This window comes from Eriocheir sinensis, chromosome 63 (assembly GCF_024679095.1).
Source record: "Eriocheir sinensis breed Jianghai 21 chromosome 63, ASM2467909v1, whole genome shotgun sequence".
Classification (NCBI taxonomy): domain Eukaryota; kingdom Metazoa; phylum Arthropoda; class Malacostraca; order Decapoda; family Varunidae; genus Eriocheir; species Eriocheir sinensis.
Window position 1 is genome coordinate 2,259,583 of NC_066571.1, and position 25,374 is coordinate 2,284,956.

The window sequence follows — 25,374 nt, forward strand, 5'->3', positions numbered from 1 at the left end:
AAGGAGATTTAAGGAGGAGGAGGAGGAGGAGGAGAAACAGGAGGAAAAGGAGGAGGAGGAAGAGGATGTGAAGGACAAACAGGATCAGGAATTAGAGAGTAAAGATGTCGATTATGAGGAAGGAGAGGAGGATGAGGCGGAGATGGGAGGAGGAGGAGGAGGAGGAGGAGGAGGAGGAGGAAGAAGAAGAAGAAGACGAGACGATAAGGATGATGATGATGAGGAAGAGAAAGAGAGGAAAAACACCAACCATTAAGGATTGATGATTGCGTTTGTCCTTCTCCCGCAGTCTTCAGCGGGTCACGATGCCCCGAGGCGATGAGTATAATTCCCTAATAAACGTTTGGATCCCCGTGGCCGCGTCTTTAATCTCCCTCCCGGAAGCTATAATCCCCCCGCCCCAGCCCGACAGATCTTCCTCCCCTCGTAATCTCCCTGACCTGCCCCGAGTCGCCCCGGGCTGAGCGTAAATCACTCCGACGTGGTATTGGATTTTCCTAACTTAGCTCTTCCTTAAACATGGCTTAGTTTTCTCCCTCGTCCAAACTTTAACTTTTATGACTTGGGGCGAGATTTTCGGAGCAGAGTCTTTGGAGTTTGAGGACATTAATATTTTTTTAGGTCACGGTTTAGAAATGTTATGTCGAGTGGAGAACTTGTTGACATAGAGTTTAGGGCAAATTTAAGACGCGGGTGAGGAGGACCTGGTCAGACACAGAAGGCCGCCTCGTCCCTCTCATGCGCTACGTTCAGGGTCTAAGTTGCTCTCGTGGCCTGTGTTTCCTGCTATGCTAAATGTTGGTCATATGAAGAATTGGTTTTATAATAAATTTCAATAACGAGAAAGAAATCGTCATATTCAAGACTCATTTTTTTGTGTGTTCCAAGCTCCCTCACACACACAATAACGCGATACAAACCCGCAAATTGACTCACAAAAATAACTGTATGCCCGCCGCTCTGCATCCAAGATTCCTCTTTCATCTACAAGCTGAAAATGATGAGGGTGAGGTGGAAGCGGCCTGGCATGTGGTGGAGGTGAGGTACAGGCCGTGCGGCACCGCACACACCAGCCCTCGCCAGCCAGCAGGGCAAAACGTGACGGTCGGGCCGCCCCTCTCTCAGCAGGGCAGGAACGGAGCGGGGCGCTTGCTTGGGCATGCAGGGCCACGTGTCACCCTCCAAACACAGGGCGGGGCGGGGCGGGGCGGGCAGTGAGCCAGACTGACAGGGAGAAGCTACAAGACGTGTCTGTCCCCTAATTTTATTGCATATTTATTTCACGGATAATCATCAGGATGCATCCTGTCTGCGCGATAATTTGTCCTGAAGAAAATGCTGACATACGTTTCAAAATCTGTCCAAATAATTATCAGACAAAACCAAAACTCACCTAAACACACAAAATAACTCCGAAATGAATATCTTATTATATATGTCAGACTTAATTTACAAACAACCGGAAAAATATCTTACATAACGTGAGTAAAAGAGAGGAAAAAAAAAAACTAAGAAAAGGTCACTTCCTTCTTTCACCTCAAAGGTCGAAGTTGATGAGCCGCCAGCCAGGGCCTCGAGGCCTCGTCCGGGCCGCGGGAGCCACTGCACTATTTATCAGCCCCGCCCTCCCCCCCTGGCAGGCCTTACTCGGTTCTGCTGGGAGGGTCTTAGTATGCGTGTCTGGTGCTGTGCTTCCGCGTGGCACTGAGCCTCATGTGGTGGTGGTGGTGGTGGTGGTAGTTACAGAACTGATAGTAGTAGTAGTAGTAGTAGTTGTTGTTGTTGTTGTTGTTGTTGTTGTTGTTGTTGTTGTTGTTGTTGTTGTTGTTGTTGCTGTTTCTGCTGTATTACTGTAGCAATGATAACAACAGCAGCAGCAGCAGTAGTAGCAGAAGTAGTAATGGTAAAGATCTTATAAATGATAAGGTGCACTGTTTCGAGTGCTACTACAAGTAGTAACAGTAGTAGTAGTAGTAGTAGTAGTAGTAGTAGTAGTAGTAGCACCACTACTAGTAGTAGTAGCAGTGGTAGTAGAAGTAGCATCTATGTATTCTAATTTTCAAGTTACTTTGTGTGTACATTCAAATTGACGCGTGTTCCGCCAATATCAAACATATATGGAATGTGTGTGTGAGGGGCGGGGGTGCGTGCGGTGCGTGCGTGCGAGCTCGTGGACATGTAGCCTGTGTACTACTATGCGACGCAGAATGTGTGGCTTTATCTCTGGCTCAAAGTCAATATTTTAACTGCCACCCTGTCTATCTGTCTGTGTCTGTCCGTCTGGATCTCTCTCTCTCTCTCTCTCTCTCTCTCTCTCTCTCTCTCTCTCTCTCTCTCTCTCTCTCTCTCTCTCTCTCTCTCTCTCTCTCTCTCTCTCTCTCTCTCTCTCTCTCTCTCTCTCTCTCTCTCTCACACACACACACACACACACACACACACACACACACACCATCATCATCATCATCATCCCGGAAAAAAATTCTACTTGGTTTTCAATATTTCACTTAGTCCTGCATAACATCAATTTCCGCCTCCGCGAACCAACACACACACACACACACACACACACACACACACACACACACACACACACACACACACACACACACACACACACACACAGTCGAGGGCGTGGTGGCTTTTTTGTGTATGTGCCCCTTTAAGAGCAGCCCCTACCATTGCTACTCACCTCCTCCCACTCCACTCTCCCTTCCTCTCACGCCTTCACTCTCCCTCTCTCTCTCCCTCCTTCACACTCTTTCACTCTCCCTTCCTCTCACGCCTTCACTCTCCCTCTCTCTCTCCCTCCTTCACACTCTTTCACTCTCCCTTCCTCTCACGCCTTCACTCTCCCTCTCTGTCTCCCTCCTTCACATTCCTTCGCTCTCCCTTGCTCTCACGCCTTCACTCTCCCTCTCTCTCTCCCTCCTTCACACTCCTTCGCTCTCCCTTCCTCTCACGCCTTCACTCTCCCTCTCTCTCTCCCTCCTTCACACTCTTTCACTCTCCCTTCCTCTCACGCCTTCACTCTCCCTCTCTCTCTCCCTCCTTCACACTCCTTCGCTCTCCCTTCCTCTCACGCCTTCACTCTCCCTCTCTCTCTCCCTCCTTCACACTCTTTCACTCTCCCTTCCTCTCACGCCTTCACGCTCCCTCTCTCCCCTCCTTCACACTCCTTCTCTCCCTTCCTCTCACGCCTTCACTCTCCTCTCTCTCTCCCTCCTTCACACTCTTTCACTCTCCCTCTCACGCCTTCACTCTCCCTCTCTCTCTCCCTCTTTCACCTCTTTCCTCTTTCCTCTCACGCCTTCACTCTCCCTCTCTCTCTCCCTCCTTCACACTCTTTCGCTCTCCCTTCCTCTCACGCCTTCACTCTCCCTCTCTGTCTCCCTCCTTCACATTCCTTCGCTCTCCCTTCCTCTCATGAATTCACCCTCCCTCTCTGTCTCCCTCCTTCACACTCCTTCGCTCTCCCTTCCTCTCATGAATTCACCCTCTCTCTGTCTCCTCCTTCACACTCCTTCGCTCTCCCTTCCTCTCTCATGAATTCACCCTCCCTCTCTGTCTCCCTCCTTCACATTCCTTCGCTCTCCTTCCTCTCATGAATTCACCCTCCTCTGTCTCCCTCCTTCACATTCCTTCACTCTCCCTTCCTCTCATGAATTCACCCTCCCTCTCTGTCTCCCTCCTTCACACTCCTTCGCTCTCCCTTCCTCTCATGAATTCACCCTCCCTCTCTGTCTCCCTCCTTCACACTCCTTCGCTCTCCCTTCCTCTCATGAATTCACCCTCCCTCTCTGTCTCCCTCCTTCACATTCCTTCGCTCTCCCTTCCTCTCATGAATTCACCCTCCCTCTCTGTCTCCCTCCTTCACACTCCTTCGCTCTCCCTTCCTCTCATGAATTCACCCTCCCTCTCTGTCTCTCTCCTTCTCACTCTTTCACTCTCCCTTTCTCTCACGCCTTCACCCTCCCTCTTACTCCTTCACTTTCCCTCCCTCTCACTCCTTTACCCTCCCTCACTCGCCGTTCCTCTCACCCTTCACTAATCCTCTCACCTGCAAACTCCCGCATCTTGTTCCTTTGTTTCAGCCTTGCACAGACGCACTTTCTCTCCTCTGTATACTCTGACCAACCTTAACTCTCTCTCTCTCTCTCTCTCTCTCTCTCTCTCTCTCTCTCTCTCTCTCTCATTTGGTCAACAGAGTGAGGTAACCATCTGTTTACTAACGACTCCTCAAGCCTAGTAATTAAGTGGCTGACTGAGAGAGAGAGAGAGAGAGAGAGAGAGAGAGAGAGAGAGAGAGAGAACGATTGAGAGAGAGAGAGAGAGAGAGAGAGAGAGAGAGAGAGAGAGAGAGAGAGAGAGAGAGAGAGAGAGAGAGAGAGAGAGAGAGAGAGAGAGAGAGAGAGAGAGAGAGAGAGAGAGAATAAATGAAAGATCAACTGATTAACCGACATTCTTATTCACCTTTTCCTCACTCACGAGCCAAACAAAGGAATGAAGAGTCCACAAAACTATCTTTAACATCAGGGATTATTAACGCACTAAATAATTATAACACGGATTAGCAAAAGCATAATTATCTTGTGTTATTCCCTTTGCCTCAGCGCCATTGTCCTATCAGATCAATGCATGGCGCGATTTAGAACAACTGTAGTGTTTTATCTTTTATTATTGTGCGGCCCAATGAGCCTTTAATAGCACAAAGAGTTCGGTTATTTGTGCCATCATCGGGAGGGAGGGGGTGAGGGGGGGGCCGAGAGGGATGTTCAGGCGTAAATTGTGCCGGAATCCATTTTTCGTATTTTAATTTCGGTCGTGGTTGCGGGCGGGTCCTACAAATTTTCATCTCGCTGGCCTACTTTTTTTTGCTAGGGTGAGTCTGTGAACGTATTGCTGGCGGCGGGTGAATGTGGGTCACGGGGGAAATATGGCTCTGGAATTCCTTGCCTCAAAATGCCTGAATATCGAATGCACGCTGTATTAGACTAGCTCATGTTCTTTCCACAATTTCTATATACGACTTACCCGATTCTGAAACATTATTACCACGCTTCCCGTCCGTTGCTTATATCACTCATTTGATCCTGAAACAATACTAATTCATTCCTCCTTTACCGTTTACACAGGGCTTGTTTACATCTAATACTGTTACTTCCTCCTCCTCCATCGTTTACATAAGGCTTCTTTGAATTTGAGACTTCCTCCTTCCCCCTTAATTGTTGCTTATATTTCTCATTTGATCCTGAAACAATACTAATTCTTTCCTCCTTTACCGTTTACACAAGGCTTGCTCACATCTGATACTGTTACTTTCTTCCTCCTCCATCGTTTACATACGGCTTATTTGAATTTGAGACTTCCTTCCTTCGTCCTTCCTTCCCCCCAATAATACTGTGTCCGTTGAGGCCATGGGGGCTTCAGAGGCGGCGTCTAAGCACAATGTAAGGGTGTGTGTGTCCTCAGTGACCTTAACCCGTCCGCTGCGACTGGCATGGATTTGGCTTTCACTGGTAGCCTGGTAACATCAACTCCCAGGTCTTTCTCTGCCTCTGTGGTGGATAGTGGAGTGTTTCCCATGTGGTATTGGTATGCTGGATTTCCCCTCCCAAGGTTCATGACAACATTTTTCTTCATTGAATTGTAGCAGCCACTTTTTGTTCCATTCCTGCAGCTTGGTGATGTCTTCTTGTAGGAAATCTGCAGTCAAGGGGTTAACCAATCGCCTTGACTTTCAGCCCTCGACTCATCTAACTTTGCGTGGTTCCGTCTGTCTTAGCCTTCGACTCGACAAATTTTGCGTGGCTCTGTATATCTCTGACTTTTCCTTCCTTTGCTTCCCACTCCTTTCACGAGCCATTCAATATCACGTTGCTTACTAACACAACCTTCCTTCTTTTCATACATATTAGCATCTTCGTTTCAAGTTCTTGCTGCCTTGTGGTGAGACATTTTTCTTGCAATACAATCCTCCTCTACCGTCCATAGCGACATATTCGATTCTGAAACAATTTAATAATTTCTCTAATGCATTTCTGTACTATTTTTGTCTTTTGTGTTGTCAATTTCTAGAATGATATTTATTGAGGTGGGAAATGAGTACTGAGGGATAAATATTTTAATCGTCTTATATAGTTTTTGGACTTACTCATCATCTTCATCAGCAGCAATAAGAACAAACAATTGAGAACCACGTTAGCGGAAATCGTGGTTTGACTGAAGATCCACGGAAAATATGCCCAGTGTAATAGCCCCTTTAGCCCCCAGAGTTGCCGAGTCTTCACATTATAGCCGACCTTTGCGTCCCATCGTGCACAACTATCACTAGGCTCATCAAACAATCCATGGAAATACCCACAACCTCTCCGAAAGCCTAAACAAATGTGGGTGAGAGTAAGCTCCGAGATGTGCCGAGTTTTCACAATTATAGCCGATCTTTGCATCCCATCGTGCACAGCCTAAGGTTCAGACGCTTCCACCCCTTACATCAACTATTTCCGAGGGCCAAAAAGGAGGCCAGTAGGGTTCCAATGAGTGTTTTTTAGGTTCATGGTACAGAAGAAAGGTCAAAGTACCAAAAGGGTCATGAAACTACCTCTAGAAATGCCCCAAACTCCAATGAAAGCCTTGTCAAATATGTGTACTTGGGCGACGAATTATTTTAAACTACAACCCTAAGCCCCGAGATGTGCCGAGTCTTCACATTATAGCCGATCTTTGCGTCCCATCGTGCACAGCCTAAAGTTCAGACGCTTCCACCCCTTACATCAACTATTTCCAAGGGCCAAAAAGGAGACCAGTAGGGTTCTAATGAGTGTTTTTTAGGTTCATGGTACAGAAGAAGGGTCAAACTATCAAAAGGGTCATGAAACTACCTCTAGAAATGCCTAAAATTCCTACGAAAGCTTTGTCAAATATGTGAGAGGTTCATGAAACTACCTCTAGAAATGCCTAAAATGCCTACGAAAGCTTTGTTAAATATGTGAGCTTGGGCGCCGGAATGCTTAAGAATATGACCCACAGCTTCTGCGAACACCTGGACACGTACTTTCTTTCCTTCCTTCCTATCCCTTCCTTTACTATTTATCCCACTCCCTTTCTTTACTTCCTCTCTTTTTTCCTTAATTCACCTTATTCCTACTTTATTTTCCTAACACTCCCTCTCTGATTACCTCACTTACCCCACTCCCTTTCTTTGCTTCCTCTCTTTTTTCCTTAATTCACCTTATTCGTACTTTCTTTTCCTAACACTCCCTCTCTGATTACCTCACTGATACCCTTGATCCCCCACGAGGCGCGCCACCAAGCCATGTAAACAACACCTGCTGGGAGGGGTGGCGAGGGGTGGCGGTGCGTCCAGGTGTGCGTCCAGGTAACCAAGCCGATCACTGCACCTGTACGTCAATAAGAACCGTGGACCGCAATGATTCGGAAAGGTAACTATGCATTCTCTCTCTCTCTCTCTCTCTCTCTCTCTCTCTCTCTCTCTCTCTCTCTCTCTCTCTCTCTCTCTCTCTCTCTCTCGAACGTTAGCCTTCTCCACTCTTCATCCTCCTTGCAGAACTTTGCCCAGCTCAAACAAACACTTCGCCTTCAGCTTTTAGTCTTCGGAAAGGTAACTATGCGTTCTCTCTCTCTCTCTCTCTCTCGAACGTTAACCTTCTCCACTCTTCATCCTCCTTGTAGAACTTTGTCCAGCTCAAACAAACACTTCGCCTTCAGCTTTTAGTCTTATCTCCATTACCTCGCCTCCTCCTTCACGCCAGTCGATACCAATTTGCCTCTTCTCCCTTCCTCTTTCCTCTTTCCTTGCGCTACGTTGACCTAATGCTCCCTCTCTCTCCTTCCCTCCCTATTTCTTCTTTTCACTTCAGTTCCTTTTAGTTTCTTTTTTCCTTTTTACTTTGTTCCTGTCTTTCTTTTACTCACTTCTTTTATACCCACTTAACTTTCTTTTCCTTTTCCCCTCTTACTTTCACTCATTTCTTCCTTTCACTTCACTTTCTTTTCCTTATTTTCCTTTTCCCATCTTCCTTTTACTTATTTCTTCCGTTCACTTTACTTTATTTTCATTTTTTTCCTTTTCCTCTCTTCCTTTCACTTCACTTTCTTTTCCTTTTCCCCTTTTCTTATCATTCACTTTCTTTCACTTCTCTTTTCCTTTTCCCTTCCTTTCCCTTTCTATTCCTTTCCCTTTTCCTCTCTTCCTTTCACTTCATTTTCTTTTCCTTTTCCCCTTTTTTCTCACTATCTTTTTTCTTTCACTTCTCTTTTACTTTTCCCTTTCCCTTTTTCCCTTCCTTTTCCTTTCCATTCCTTTCCCTTTCATTTCACTTTCTCCATAGTTCACTTTCTTTCTTCTTCCCTCAATCCTATTTTACACCCACCTTCATTTTCTCTTCCTCTCCTCTTTTACTCACTTTCCTTCCTCCTTTCCCTGCTGCTGTACTATTTTAAACACACAATTTATTTCCCTTCCTCTCCATTTTCCTTAACTCACTTTCTTCCTACCCATCCATCTTTATTTCATTTTTTCCTCTCTTCTTTCAGTAATTTTCCTTCTTAACTTCCCTCCAGCTGTACTATCTTGCATACTCTCCTATTTTTTCCCACTTAATTCAGTTTCTTTCTACTTTCCCTCCCTCCTTTACGGCTTTACACTCCCTCTCCCTCTTCCTCCTCCCTCCCTCCCTAACCCTCCCTTTCTGATTACCTCATTTTCACCTTATAATTTTAGTCCTTTCGGGTTAATTACATTCGATTCCCTGCTCTCATTTGCCGGTAGCCACACCATCCTTCCCTCCCCCCTCCTCTCTCACCCTTCCCTTGCCTTCCCTTTCCCTCCCTTCCTCCCTCTTTCTGTGGTTTTCCTCCCCTCCCCCTGGCCGCCTCCTGAGGATCAAGTTCTTCTTCATTAAGCAAGACGCCTCGTTGGGTGACCCGCCGAGGGGAAACTCCTTTGCGCCCCCTCCTGGCCCCTTCCTGGCCCATCCAATGCCCCGCTAACCACCGCGCCATGGGTTCTCTGCGCCGGTGGTGGGGAGGATTTTGACTTGCTAAACATGAGGTTCCTCGCGCAAATCCCCTAATCGATTCCTTCCTCGCCCTTTCATTTGCGTTGTGATTAGAGGCTTCCCCGTACTGCTCATTTACAAGGGGGCTTTCTCGTTGATTTGAGCACGTTATTCCTTGGCGGCGAGGGTTGTTGATGTGGGCGAGCACTTATGATTTTTACCTTGATTTGTTTTTCTTCAGGTGTTGGAGGTCGTGCACTGGAAACATTACAGTGATCCGATGGTTTTGTTCCTTACTTTTAACAGGCAAACCGCGCTTCCTTGTTTTCTCTTCCGTCATGTTATTGTCTATAGCTATCATTGCTTTTAGTTATTGTTATTGTTGTTTATAGTTATGTTTATAGTTATCCATCGTTATGTTGTATTCATTCATTGTATAGTTATTCATTTTTTTTTACAGCAAAGGAGACAGCTCAAAGGCACACACACAAAAAAAAAAGCCCGCTACTTGCTGCTCCTAAAAAGATTACAAAGTGGCCAAAAGAGAGGTCATTGTTTATAGTTACTCCTTCTTAATAGTTATCAGTTTCCAGGTGTTACAGTCATCTATCTCAGGTGTTACAGGCGCTGATACTTTCTAATTTCTTTTCTATTCTCTACTTTCCGCCTTCCAATCAATCAGTCGTGCCGGGAACACTGCAGAGATCCGGCGTAATTACTGGCTAGCATTGCTTTTAGTTACTCATTGTTATTGTTGTTTATAGTTATGTTTATAGTTATTCATCGCTATGTTGTATTCATTCATTGTATAGTTATTCATTGTTTATAGTTATTCCTTGTTAATAGTTACAAGTTTACAGGTGTTACAATCATCTATCTCAGGTGTTGCAGGCGATGATACTTTCTAATTTCCTTTCTATTCTCTACGTTCCGCCTTCCAATCAATCAGTCGTGCCGGGAACACTATAGAGATCCGGCGTAATTACTGGCTATCCCTCTGAGACGTGTCGGGCGTCGTTAAAACCTGGATCAGAACCCAAAGAAGCCTCCTGGATCCCATACGTCTTCCCGCGACACCCTTAAGTGGCACCTCCTCGGCCGCGGCTCACCGGCTTCCGATCCTACACAGAGGGTCCGGGTGGCGGGGGACGCGACGTGTTCGGCGGAGTGAAATGATATAATACTTCCCGGCTAATGATCATTGTCTTTTATAGTTTCCCCCTCCCCCGCCCTCTCTGTCTGTCTGTCTATGTCTCTGATTGTTTTCTCCTTTCTTTATATTTTGCTCTCTTTCTTACCGTGTCTTTTTCTTTCTTTCTTCTTTCTTCTTTTCATTCTTTCATTCATCCTCTGTTTCCTTGTTTCTTTTTTTTTCTCTTTCTTTCATTCTTTCTTTTTTTCTATTAATCTCTATTTCTTTTCTTTATCCCTCTCTCTCTCTCTCTCTCTCTCTCTCTCTCTCTCTCTCTCTCTCTCTCTCTCTCTCTCTCTCTCTCTCTCTCTCTCTCTCTCTCTCTCTCTCTCTCTCTCACGCTAGCCTTCCCCCAACACACCGATGCACGCGAGCCTTTGTCAGCGTGATGGAGTGTGTGTGTGTGTGTATGTGTGTGGACTGTGGAGGGGAGGATATCCGTAGTGATGGGGGGGGAGGAGACATAGACGTGTAATATTCATGTAACGAACCGGTGGAGGGAAAACACTGCAACGATAACGAAGAAACGAGGCAAGGGAAAGATGACGACGATGAGGACACTGACGACCAGGCAACATGTACGGCGATAGGTTGACCCCCCCCTAAAAAACAACAACATACGGATGAAAAGAAAGATAGGAAAGAAAAGAAGAAAAAGAAAGAAAGGAAAAGAACGAAGGAAAAACAAACGGAAACATAGAGGAAGGGAGAAATAAATAGATAAGAAGAAACAGAGAATCAAAGAGGAAAAAATTAAGAAAAAGAAACAATCATATAAAGGGTGAAAGAAAAAAAGAAAAGGAAAGAGAGGAACAGAGGAAGGGAGAAACAGAGAGACAGAGAAACAGAGGAAGGGAGAAACAGAGAGACAGAGAAACAGAGGAAGGGAGAAACAGAGGAAGGGAGAAACAGAGAGACAGAGAAACAGAGGAAGGGAGAAACAGAGAGACAGAGAAACAGAGGAAGGGAGAAACAGAGAGACAGAGAAACAGAGGAAGGGAGAAACAGAGAGACAGAGAAGCAAAGGAAGGGAGAAACAGAGACAGAGAAACAGAGGAAGGGAGAAACGGAGAGACAGAAACAGAGGAAGGGAGAAACAGAGAGACAGAGAAACAGAGGAAGGGAGAAACAGAGAAACAGAGAAACAGAGAAACAGAGGAAGGGAGAAACAGAGAGACAGAGAAACAGAGGAAGGGAGAAACAGAGGAAGGGAGAAACAGAGGGAGAAAGAGAGGAAGGGAGAAACAGAGAGACAGAGAAACAGAGGAAGGGAGAAACAGAGAGACAGAGAAACAGAGGAAGGGAGAAACAGAGAGACAGAGAAACAGAGGAAGGGAGAAACAGAGAGACAGAGAAACAGAGGGAGAAACAGAGGAAGGGAGAAACAGAGAGACAGAGAAACAGAGAAAGGGAGAAACAGAGACAGAAAATCAGAGGAAGGGAGAAACAGAGAGACAGAGGAAGGGAGAAACAGAGAGACAGAGAAACAGAGGAAGGGAGAAACAGAGAGACAGAAAAACAGAGGAAGGGAGAAACAGAGAGACAGAGGAAGGGAGAAACAGAGGAAGGGAGAAACTGAGAGACAGAGAAACAGAGGAAGAGAGAAACAGAGAGACAGAGAAACAGAGGAAGGGAGAAACAGAGGAAGGGAGAAACAGAGAGACAGAGAAACAGAGGAAGGGAGAAACAGAGGAAGGGAGAAACAGAGAGACAGAGAAACAGAGGAAGGGAGAAACAGAGAGACAGAGAAACACAGGAAGGGAGAAACAGAGACAGAGAAACAGAGGAAGGGAGAAACAGAGAGACAGATGAAGGGAGAAACAGAGAGACAGAGAAACAGAGAGACAGAGAAACAGAGGAAGGGAGAAACAGAGAGACAGAGAAACAGAGGAAGGGAGAAACAGAGACAGAGACACAGAGGAAGGGAGAAACAGAGACAGAGAAGCAGAGGAAGGGAGAAAGAAAGAAACAGAAACAGAGGAAGGGATAAATAAAGAAACAGAGAAACAGAGGAAGGGAGAAAAAAAAGAAACAGAGAAACAGAGAAAGAAAGGAAGAAACAACTCACCAATAACAGCGACAACAAATCTGAGTGTGAAAGGAAAAAAATATATAAAGACAAAAACGACGAAGAAAAAAAAGGTAAAAATAGAAGAGGAAGTAGAAAAGAATGAGGACGAAGAAACGGAGAGGAAGAAAAGATAATAGCAACAACAACAATAATAATAATAATAATGATAATAATAATTAAATAAATGAATAAATATATACATAAATAATAACATGATGAAGAAGAGGAAGAAACCAATAGCAAGAACAGCGTAGTAATCTTCCTTAGTGACTTAAACACGTATGGTCCGCGATATGCAGTACAACTTTTATCTCCATTTTTGTCCGTGTTCGTCATCATAATAAACGGAATGAGATCCAGGAATCGTCTCTCATGCAACATTATTCTATTACTCTGTGTGTTTCGTGTTCCTGTGAATGGCTAATGTAATGCTACCCTCACCACGCCGCTAATCTACCTCGCCACGCCTCTAATCTACCTCCCACGCCTCGCCTCTACCTCACCACGTCTCTCCTCTATCCCTTCCAACCCTCTCCACCTTCCTCCTCCGTTCCACTAACTCCCACACGCCTTTCCACTACCTTCTCCACCTCTGTCTACCTTGCCCCTCCTTTCCACTATCTTCTCCACCCCTGTCTACCTTGCCCCTCCTTTCCACTACCTTCTCCACCCCTGTCTACCTTGCCCCTCCTTTCCACTATCTTCTCCACCCCTGTCTACCTTGCCCCTCCTTTCCACTACCTCCCACACGCCTTTCCACTATCCCTTCCACCCCTCTCTACCTTCCCCTTCCTTTCCACTACCTCCCACACGCCTTTCCACTATCCCTTCCACCCCTCTCTACCTTCCCTTCCTTTCCACTACCTCCCACATGCCTTTCCACTATCCCTTCCACCCCTCTCTACCTTGCCCCTCCTTTCCACTACCTCCCACACGCCTTTCCACTATCCCTTCCACCCCTCTCTACCTTCCCCTTCCTTTCCACTACCTCCCACACGCCTTTCCACTATCCCTTCCACCCCTGTCTACCTTGCCCCTCCTTTCCACTACCTCCCACACGCCTTTCCACTATCCCTTCCACCCCTCTCTACCTTCCCCCTCCTTTCCACTACCTCCCACACGCCTTTCCACTATCCCTTCCACCCCTGTCTACCTTGCCCCTCCTTTCCACTACCTCCCACACGCCTTTCCACTATCCCTTCCACCCCTCTCTACCTTGCCCCTCCTTTCCACTACCTCCCACACGCCTTTCCACTATCCCTTCCACCCCTGTCTACCTTGCCCCTCCTTTCCACTACCTCCCACACGCCTTTCCACTATCCCTTCCACTCCTCTCTACCTTCCCCTCCTTTCCACTACCTCCCACACGCCTTTCCACTATCACTTCCACCCTCTCTACCTTCCCCCTCCTTTCCACTACCTACCATACGCCTTTCCACTATCCCTTCCACCCCTCTCCACCTTGCCCCTCCTTTCCACTTCCTCCCACACGCCTTTCCACTATCCCTTCCACCCCTGTCTACCTTGCCCCTCCTTTCCACTACCTCCCACACGCCTTTCCACTATCCCTTCCACCCCTCTCCACCTTGCCCCTCCTTTCCACTACCTCCCACACGCCTTTCCACTATCCCTTCCACCCCTCTCTACCTTGCCCCTCCTTTCCACTACCTCCCACACGCCTTTCCACTATCCCTTCCACCCCTGTCTACCTTGCCCCTCCTTTCCACTACCTCCCACACGCCTTTCCACTATCCCTTCCACCCCTCTCCACCTTCCCCCTCCTTTCCACTACCTCCCACACGCTTCCACTCTTTTCTCCACCCCTCTCCACCTTCCCCCTCCTTTCCACTACCTCCCACGCGCCTTTCCACTATCCCTTCCACCCCTCTCTACCTTCCCCCTCCTTTCCACTACCTTCCATACGCCTTTTCACTTTCTTCTCCACCCCTCTCCACCTTCCCCCTCCTTTCCACTACCCCCCACACGCCTTTCCATTATCCCTTCCACCCCTCTCTACTTTCCCCTTTCTTTCCTTTACCTCCCCACACCTCTTCTCTATTTCTCCCCCTCTCTACCCCCTCCCCCGCCTATCTATTACCTCCCCCACACCTTTCTACCTCCCCATGCCTCCCCTCTACCACCCACACGCCTTTCCACTATCTTCTCCACTCCTCTCTACCTTCCCCCTCCTTTCCTTTACCTCCCCACACCTTTCCTTTATTTCTTCCCTTCTCTACCTCCCCCCTGCCCATCTAATACCTCCTCCACACCTTTCTACTACCCCATGCCTCCCCTCTACCTCCTCAACGTTTCTCCACTACCTTCCCCCCGCCTCTCCACTGCTTCCCCTATGCCTCCACTTCCCCCGCACGCACACACACACGCCACTACACACGATGTCTCCTTGTTCTCCTTTACAACACACTGCAGCACTGCGCCACCACCACCACCACCACCACAACACGCCACTATCCCCCCTTCCACCCTGATCCTCTCTTCAAACCCACCCACCCCCCTTCACCACGCAAATCCTCTTATCACCCCCCGCCCCCCCCCTTGCCTGCCTGATCCTATACTCTCGCCATGCACCCTCACGTCCTCTGGGTCCATATTCACACACATTTCGGGGCTCAGAAACTCACATTGGATAAGGATTTTGTAGAGTTTGTGGGTATTGCCATGGGTAGTTTTATGAGTCTGGTGATTGTTTGACTAGAGAGGAAAGAGAGGAGGCAAAAAAGAAAGGAAAAGAAAAAGAATGAAAGAAAAACAAACGGAAAGAGAGACGGAGAAATAAATAGATAAGAAAAAACAGAGAATTAAAGAGGAAAAAAGGAAAAAAAAGAAACAATCATAGAGAGGGAGAAAAAAAAAGAGAGGAACAGAGGAAGGTAGAAACAGAGAAACAGAGAAAGAAAAAAATACTAATAAAAGCCTGACTAACCTTTTTGTGCCCTTGGGAAATATATGTTATGAGGGAAGAAAGCGTTTGAGAAGACGTGCCTTGGGCCTCCACCGAAGCTCACCTCAGCCATGCCACACCGGGCCACACTTCGCCACTTCACGGGAACACTAAAATATATACGCCACGCCATCCCCGCAGCGCCATTACATAACACAACACTGCAATACACCTCTACCTCACCTGCATACCTTACAACAACAACACGCAACACAGCAGCTCAATACAACCCACGCACCGACCAACACTTTCAACGAGGAAATGCCTAAGGGAATAACACCGTCCCCCAACACAAGAGGCGGCGTCCGCAACACAAAGCACGTTCTGTAAACACCTTAGATGAAGCATTTATAGTAATTACTCTTGATTAACTCTGCGTGCCAACTCGCCGTAATAATGTAAGGGTGTTGTGTCAAGTGTTATTAGTTTGTTTGCTTAGTTTATGAATATTATTTCTCTGTTGTGATGTAATTGATTTGTAACACACATCATAGCAAACCTTTTATAGTGAGGATCTCCAGCGGGTAAGGCTCATAGGAAAAAACTGAACTATGTAACAAAAAATAGTAACATCAGTAATAAAAATATATGGAATAATTATAATAACAAATAACCATGATGATAATAATAATAATAATGATGATGATGATGACGACGATGATGATGACGATGACGATGACGATGACGACGACGATGACGACGACGACGACGACGATGATGATGATGATGATGATAATAATAGTAACCACCAACAATACCACTACTCCGCCACTTTTATTTACCCTACAGAAAAAGGAATAAAAAAATAGATACCCCGCTCCCTAGGCATTGCGAGGAAGCCGGGCCAGTAACGAGCGGGCGGGCGTCGAGGAGGCGGCGAGTGTGACGACGAGAGCTGGCCCTCGACGGAGCCCCGACGAGGACGAGAAGCGAGCGACCCTTGGCTGCCGTGAATAGCTGGAGCGACCATTCTCTCTCTCTCTCTCTCTCTCTCTCTCTCTCTGTCTCTGTCTGTCTGTCTGTCTGTCTGTCTGTCTGTCTGTCTGTCTGTCTGTCTGTCTCTCTCTCTCTCTCTCTCTCTCTCTCTCTGTGTGTGTGTGTGTGTGTGTGTGTGTGTGTGTGTGATGATAGTGGTTCAACCATTTGTACACTGAGGCACAGCTTAGCTAGGAGCCATGAATTCACAGGCAAACGTAGAAAAATATGGCTGTTGAATAGCGCGCCAGTGATAGCTCCTGAAGTCAAGATACAAGTCAAGTCACCCTATTACACAGGTTGGATCATAGCGGTGACACTCGAAACACCGCTCTATGATTTAGTGATTGGCAACATTCCCGGAGCTACTAACGGGGTGAGTAAAAATGAAGTCACTCAAACACCTAACGCGGTGTTGGATCCAGAGGATTTTCGAGAAAGTGAAAGGGTACAAGGAGAAGGTGAGCCTCAGATTGGTGCAGCAGTAGTGACCCGAGCAGCTGCTAAGCGTAAGAGTACTGTTAGGCCTCTCATGGTTACATCTCTTGAAGATCTAACTAACAGCGAGGACGTCAGGAAGGAGGTGGAGAGAGACGACACCCTGCACGGCGTACGCAAACGTTTGCAGGAAAACAGTGTCATACAGCTGAACGACAACCGCGTCAGTTTTATCAATTAAGCAGCGTGACTTGATATATAGGCAGATTATCTCTCCCTCGAGTGAAAGGAAATTGCAGTTAGTTGTGCCTGCGAGATACAGAGGGGCTGTTCTCAAGTTAGGTCACAGTACTGCTCTAGGCGGTCACATGGGAAGAACCAAGACACTCGCTCGCGTACAAGCACATTTTTATTGGCCAGGGATAGGCCAGGAGGTAGCTAGATATGCGTGGTCGTGCGATGTGTGTCAAAAGACTATAGATAGGGGTCGGGTAAAGCCAGCTCCCTTACAGCCACTGCCCATTATTGACTCTCCCTTGGAAAGAGTAGCGGTAGATTTGGTGGGGCCGATCGAGCCCCGAGCCAGCGATGGCTCCCGGTATATTCTTACCCTTGTAGATTTTGCCACGCGTTGGGCAGAAGCGGTGCCGCTGAAGAATATTGAAACGCAAACTGTGGCTGAAGCTCTCATGACTATATTTTGTCGAGTAGGTATACCCAGACAAATACTGAGTGATCGGGGTACTCAGTTCACCTCAGGGATGATGGAGGAAGTACTCCGTCTACTAGCGTGCAAAGGGTTACGTACCACGCCCTACCATCCCATGGGGAATGGACTGTGTGAACGTTTTAACGGCACACTTAAGAAAATGCATAAACACATGGCTGCCGAACAACCCAAGGAATGGCCTAGGTACCTGGCTCCTTTGTTGTTCGCGTACAAAGAAGCGCCACAGAGCTCCACCAGGTTCTCCCCGTTTGAGCTAATGTATGGTAGGTCGGTTAGAGGTCCGCTTCAGCTACTGAGAGAGCTGTGGGATGACAATGTTCCGGACCCGGAGGTCAAGACCACATACCAGTACGTGTTAGATTTTGGCAACAGGCTGAGAGAGACCTGTAACATTGCTAAGGAGGAGTTACTCAAAGCAAAACAAGTACAGAAAAGTTATTACGACAGGAAGGCAAAGTTGCGTAAGCTCAGTGAAGGAGAACAGTGTCTAGTTTTGCTTCCCACAGCGAGCAACAAGCTGTTAGCTCAGTGGAAGGGACCTTACGAGGTTCAGGAGAAGGTTAATGACCTTAATTATATTCTCCTGGTTGACGGACACCCAAAACGGTTCCACATCAACATGTTGAAACAATACTACCGGCCAGATGCAGCCACAGGTTACTTGCGAGACAGTGAGTATGATGATGAGAAGGTGATGCGTCTAGAGTTAGTTAAAGCTCACTATTCTCAGCCTCAGACCGTAGATGTGGGAGCGGCAGTAGTAATACAAGATGATGAGGACGGCGAGGCTCCTCTCACTGTCTTTGCTAGACAGACAGAGTCAGTGCATGACGTGACGTTGGGAGGAAAGTTAACCCCAGAGGAGAGGGAACAATTAGCATCGTTGCTAGAGCGTCTGGTAGCAGAGTAAGATGATCAAAGTGGACAGCTTAGGTGGCTCGGAGACTTTATATTCGGATCTTGGGACCTTAAGATTCAGCTGAGTCGAGGAACCAAGTAACGAAAGTGATCAGATTAGGTGGTTTCGAGGATGGTTGGGGGAGAGTTTTGCGGCATGCTTAAAAATTAAGTTGCACGGTATGGTGCATGGCGTGGTAATGTAGGAAAAATTAGGCAGATAGCCAGGAATTTTTACAATAAGTTGCACCATTTTATATTTTGTGTGTGTGTGTGTGTGTGTGTGTGTGTGTGTGTGTGTGTGTGTGTGTGTGTGTTTTTTGATGATTAAAACAAAAAGAAAGACATGTAGGAAGAAAGAGGTCAGAACACAGCTGCTAAACACAACACTGAATACTTACAAAACACAGAAACACTGGGAAGGATTCAAGGCAGGACACGTGACACGGTTAACTCAAAGAGAGCGGAACGTGCAACACTAATTACTGATACCGTAACACTGGGATGGATTTAAGAAGCGAAACAAGTTACATTGGAGTGGATTTGTCGAGTGTTACACGTAGCATTGACGGATTAGTTTACTGGAAAGCGTTATTCAGGATTGGATTAATTGCGGCGGAATATGCGAAACTAACTATAGTATTACTGGGATAAATTAGGGATAAGCACAAGAAACAATGGATAATAGCTTAATGAAGTAGAATGCATGCAATGAAGGAGGAGTAGAATGACAGGGAGTGAAGAGGCGACGGGAGGGTGAGAGGGTGAGAAACGGGTGGAAAAAGTCGTGGGATGGCCAGTCAAAGGGAGAGAGAGGGGAAGTGAAGGATGGAAAGGAAGACTGTAAAGTAGAAAAATAAATGCGGAATGGAAAGGGAGAGGAACAGTGTGAAGAGAGGTATAGGACTGAAGGATTGAAAAAGTCGTAGAAAAAATAAAAATAAATGAGAAAAGGAAGGGGAGGTAAGTGGAAGCAGGGGTATAACATTGAAGGATTTAGAAGGTTATAAAAAAGAAAAAACCCGAGATGGAAGAGAAGAGGAAGAGAGGAACAGAGGAGTATTAAAAAGGTTGTAAAAAAGAAAAAAGACGTGATGGAAGAGGAGAGGAAGAGTGTAAACAGAGGAGTATAACATTGAAGGATTAAAAAGGTTGTAAAAAAAAAAAGCGATGGAAGAGGAGAGGAAGAGAGGAACAGAGGAGTATAACATTGAAGGATTAAAAAAGTTGTAAAAAAAAAAAAGCGATGGAAGAGGAGAGGAAGAGTGTAAACATAGGAGTATAACATTGAAGGATTAAAAAGATTGTAAAAAAGAAAAAAAAGCGAGATGGAAGAGGAAGAGGAGAGGTATAACATTGAAGGATTGTGATGATTATTCGTGTTCATGCTGTCAGCAGATCCCAAACTATGCGGTTCTACAAGGATTTTCACTCTTGCACCTCAAGGCCCGAATCTAGGCAACACCGACGAAACAAAGCAGTGATTCATAAGCTGCACACTAACAAAAATAACATAAGACACACACGGATAAATGGTTTGACACATACGCCATAAATAACTACGACTAGGAAGCTAACAGGTGAGAGGTCAATTTTAGGGCAATTATACGAGAGAAACGTAGAATGAAAGTACGAACGAGGGTGATGTTCCCCGGTGAAACTAGAGGTTATAAAATGAGAAATGAAAGAGTCGAGAGGTAGTTGATAGTGTCTTTCACATACAGAGTAACTTCACCTCCTTGCCTTTGTTGTTGATCTACACTAAATAAATTCAGTTGTAAAAAAAACTCGCTTCACTCCATCGATTACTTACTGACCGCTATAGCGTCAAATATTTCGACTCTAAAAATAAGGCAGCACACCTTCGCCGAAAGTCTATTTTTTTAAAGGGTCTCTATAAGGCCGCTTTCACAGTCATTTTGTTTGTTTTGACCGTTACCAATGGCGCCGATCGCCGCTATAGAATTTCCACTTAAAACTGGCTGATGGGGTAGTGGCGGCTGCGGGGTTAGCCTAGCCCCGCACCTTGCCACACACTCAACACCTCTCGCTTCCTCTGCAGCCGCCACTACCCCATAGGCCAGTTTCACGTGGAAAACTATAGCGTCGATCGCCGCCATTGCTAACGATTAAAACAAATAAAACGACTGTGAAAGCGTCCCTATATACTTGATAAACTTCGAGACTACCGTAACTATTATCTTCAGGTGAATAGAGACCAACGAATCTAAGAAAGGGACACTGAAAAGAAGAGAAGAAACCGAGAACAAATGTAATAACTGGAAAAGCGATGAGCGAAGATTAAGGAAGGATCGCTGAGGAAACTAAATGGGTGGAACGACGCGAAGGAAAAGACGCGGAAAATGAAACTCGCACAATGATTTTTCTTCACCGAGGGAGACGCGAGGGAGTGAGGGACGCAGAGATCCGGACGCGACGATTCTCCTTTCCGATGAGACGAGCTGGAGGGGAGTAATGAGATGAACGGAGAGAAACGGACAGATGAAAGTCACACCGTTATATTTCTTCGCTTCTGAGGAGACAGCGAGGGCGTGAGGGACGGGGCGTAAAGATGGCTCAAATCTGGCCTTCCTTTTCAGTAAGATTATGACTTTACTCTTCCTTTTTTCTCTGGTAATCTTTCGTTATGTAAGATTTTGACTTTACTCTTCCTTTTTTCTCTGGCAATCTTTCGTGATGTAAGATTATGACTTTACTCTTCCTTTTTTCTCTGGCAATCTTTCGTGATGTAAGATTTTGACTTTACTCTTCCTTTTTTCTCTGGCAATCTTTCGTTATGTAAGATTTTGACTTTACTCTTCCTTTTTTCTCTGGCAATCTTTCGTTATGTAAGATTTTGACTTTACTCTTCCTTTTTTCTCTGGTAATCTTTCGTTATGTTTTCTTTCTTTATAAGCGAGAGATAATTCAAGGGTAAAAAACAGACTCCCAAAAAAGAAAAACACACAAAAAGTTCCCACACAAGGACAGAAGTATCAAAAACATGGTGACGTTAGGTTCGAGAAGTGTCTTAATACTTTAGAAAGCGTTCAAGTCTTAGGAAGGAGGAAATAAAGAGGAAGTAATGCGGTTTAAACTGTTTACATTTGGTGACGCTGTCTGTTTGTTTGCTTGTCTGTCTGTCTGTATGCTTGCTTGTTTATTTATATGTCAGCACCCCCCCCCCCCCTCTCTCTCTCTCTCTCTCTCTCTCTCTCTCTCTCTCTCTCTCTCTCCACCATTTCGTGACTCTCGTTCGATCGGACTTGGGTAATTCAGGTCCGACTCAGGAATGTGTGTGTGTGTGTGTGTGTGTGTGTATACGTGTGTGGCGAGGGCGTGGCGTGTGTGTCAGCGTGATGGCAGGGGTCGGGAGGGTGCGCGCCACTGCTTACAACAATGGATGAAGGGAGAAGGCGAAGGCTGAGGCTACTTCCTTGATTTTGTGGGTGAACGACTTCATGACAAAAAAAAAATAACGTTATAGACAAAGCCAACGTTTCCAGACTAAACCACTTACTCTGATGACAATGACAAAGATAAAGATGATGAAGGGAGGAGGCGAAGGCTGAGACTACTTCCTTAATTCTGTGGGTGAACGACTTCATGATAAAAAAAAAAGTTATAGACAAAGCCAACGTTTCCAGACTAAACCACTTACTCTGATAACAATGACAAAGATAAAGATGATTATGGAGCGTGATGACGACAGCGTTAAATATCAATAAAAAAAAAAGTTCATTGAATCACACCAGTCCTTCGTTGTGATCTGGACGCGACTTTATCATGCAGTTGTGAATCCTTAACCGTGTAGCAGCGACGGGCCAAATTTGTGCCATGATATAACCCCCAAAAATAGATGATACCTAATCTGATCACAAATGCTTTGATATATGAAATGGTTTGTGTGAGGGGTGATTTTTTCTCATTTTTCTCGATTGGAGGGACCATTAAGAAACATGATCCCCGCTGCTACCGGATTAATTGTTCCGTTGTTTCTAATGTGTGTGTGTGGGGGGGGGGGGGGGGGGTGTGGTTGGGTGGGGTGGAAAGGTAAAGTAAAAATGCATTGAAATGTTGATGAAAGAAAAAATGTAATCAAAACTAGATGAATGGAAACAAAATATAAAGTAAAAATAAACTGAATAGGTTTTTAATAACAAGTTCAATAAATAATAATAATGATAATAATGATAATAAGAAAATATAATAATGCTGACAAGATGATAATACCTCGAGGGAAACGGCAAAGTAAATATCAGTGTATACAAGAATAAACAAAATTATCACAGAAAAACCGGAAACACACACACACACACACACACATACACTTTCTTTTTTGCTTGTTTTTTCTTTTTTCTTCTTCTACTTCCGTTTTCTCTTCATTCTCCTTTTCTGCCTCCTCTCCTCCTCTTTCTTCTTTATCTTTTACCTAAACAAACAAAATCTTGCACGTCTTAACCTTTCTCTATTTTCTCCTTATTTTTTTCTATTTCCTCGCACTCGCACAAACACACAAAAAACAGACAAAAATACAATTAAACAAAACGAGGCGTCCACAGAGGTACGTTACTGTGATTGTGAAGGAAAACAAGAACAAGACCAACGAGGGAAGAGTGAAAAAGAAACAACAACAACAACAAAACGTTTTTCTATCATGGCCGTATTTGGGCTGGGGAAAAAGGGCGGAAGATCGAAGGAAGGGAGGGAGAGGGAAGGTAAGGAAGGGAGGGAAGGAGGAAGGGAGGAGGAAGGATAATCGTATACAAATGTTCCGGTCACCACCTGCCTAATACCTCTTCCTTCCCCTCCCTTCCCCTCCCCTTCCCAGGCTGAGGAGGGAGGGGAGAGGGGAGAGGGAAGGGGAGGGTTATGAGAGAAAGAGGAAAAAGGAACACGAATGAAAGAGGGGAAAGGGAAAGAGGGAAAGGTTAAAAGAGGATGAAGAAATAATAAAGAGAGAAGTAAGAGATGAGAGAGAAAAGGGAAAGATAAGGAAGAGGAAAAAGGGGAAGAAGTAAGTAAGAGGGGAGAGAGAGGGGAAAGATCATGAGGAAGAGGAAAGAAAGGAAAAGGGAGAAAGAAGCAAGAGGGAGAAAGAGGAAAGATTATGAGGAAAAGGAAAGGAGAGAGGGGAGAAGGAAGTAAGAGGAGGGAAGGAAGGGGAAAAGGTTATGAGAGAATGATGAAAGAATGGAAAAGTAAGAGAGGGGAGATAAAGGGGAAGGATTAGGAGGAAGAATAATAGGGGAAGTACTAAGAGAGAAGAGGAAGAGGGGAAAAGGTACGGGAGGAAGGAGAATGACGGAAGAAGTAAGTAAGAGAGAGAGAGAAAGGGAAAGATTATGAGAGAAAGACAAAAGAAAGAGAGAAGGAAGAGGGAGAGAAAGAATGGACAAGGAAGTAAGAGGGGAGAGAGAGAAAAAAGGTGGAAAGATTATGAGAAAAAGAAAAGAAGATGGAAGGACGGAAGAGGGAAGATGAAAGAAGGAAAGGTTATCAGAGAAAGAGGAAAAAGGGTAAGAAGGAAGCAAGAGGGAGAAGAAAAGGCGAATATAAGAGGAAGAGAAAAATGGGAAGGATGAGGTTAGATAGGAGAGAGGAGGGAGAGGGTATGAGAGGACGGCAAAGTGCATGAGTAATATTCTTGAAGGTACTTATTGTCTGGCTGAAAATACTGCAATAAATATGAGGAGAGGCGAGAGGCGGTGAAGTTGGCAGCTGAGTAGTGTGGCTGAGGGGGTGCGACAGAGGCTGGTGTGGCTGGGTGCGGATGAATGGTATAGCTGGTTCTGGTGTGCCTGGCTGTGGCAGAGTGATTTTTTTTTTTTACAACAAAGGAGACAGCTCAAGGGCACACAAAAAAAGGAAACAATAATAAAAAAGCCCGCTACTCGCTCCTCCAAAAAAGAAAAAATCAAAAGAGGTGGCCGAAAGAGAGGTCAATTTCGGGAGGAGAGGTGTGGTTGAGTGTTGGTGTAGTAGGGTGGTGTTATAGTGGAGTGACAGTGGAGTGGCTGAGTGGAGTGGCCGAAAGGCGTGGGTGCGTGGAGTGATAGGAGTGGCTGGCTGTGGAATGATCGCTTTTGCATCGCTGAGAGTGTGTGTATCTTTGTCGAGGGGCCGCGTTTTTGAGGGCGTGGAGTGGGTCAAGGAGGAGGAGGAGGAGGAAGTGGAGGAGGAGGAAGATAAAAAGCAAAATGAGAGGATGATGATGAGGCAGTCAGAGCAACACAAGAGTCAAGACAGGTGGTTCAACATGACCTCAGCGAACACAAGGAGGGTGAAGTGTCTCCCAAAGAGCAGCTTCAGGAGTGTCAATTAAGGTATCGACGCGCTGCCCAACACAAGCACATCCACGCCACTTTGATTTTGGAGAGACACAAGAACAACGAGGGAAGAGTGTGATGAAGCGATTTCTTTCTAACATGACCGTAGTGGGGAGGGTAGAACGGGAGGAAGGAAGGGAGAGAGGAGGAAAAGAAGGAAGGAAGGGAGAGAGGAGGAAAAGAAGGAAGGAAGGAAGGGAGGAGGTAGGAGGATGGATTGATGTATACAGGGAGGAAGGAAACATGGAAACATGGAAACGCAGGCAACAGAAAGCCTATTGGCTCATTACGAGGTTGCCCGCTTTGGTGATTTAATCTGCTCGACAGCCTGGGGCCTGGGGAGCAGATGAAAGCACCTCGACATTGAGGAGCAGATGAAAGCACCTCGATATTGAGGAGCAGATGAAAGCAACTCAATATTCAGTTTACTCCCGACGCAGGGAAGTGACGGTCGATTCTATATTTGAAGGAGTTGATAGTATTCGCATTTACTACTTCTGAAGGAAGATTGTTCCAGTGACGGATGACTCGGTTTGAAAAGAAACTCCTTCCGATGTCTGTGTTACATCGACTAGACTGAATGGGTAAACCGTTATTTCTAGTTCTTAGGTTGGTTTGCAATTCAAAGAAATTGGAGTAATCGACGTTATTGATTTTTTTTTTTTTTTTATATACTTGAAGACTTGAATCATAGTCATAGAGGAGGAAAAGAAGGAAGGAAGGGAGGAGGGAGGAGAATGGATTGATGTATACAGGGAGGAAG

General features: G+C 45.8%; 1 protein-coding gene across 2 annotated transcripts in view; it reads right to left on the minus strand.

Moving 5' to 3' along the window:
• The window catches only part of LOC126986837 (protein tipE-like), a 64,624-nt gene that overhangs the window by 33,292 nt on the left and 5,958 nt on the right, over positions 1-25,374 (minus strand). The window lies entirely within an intron of this gene.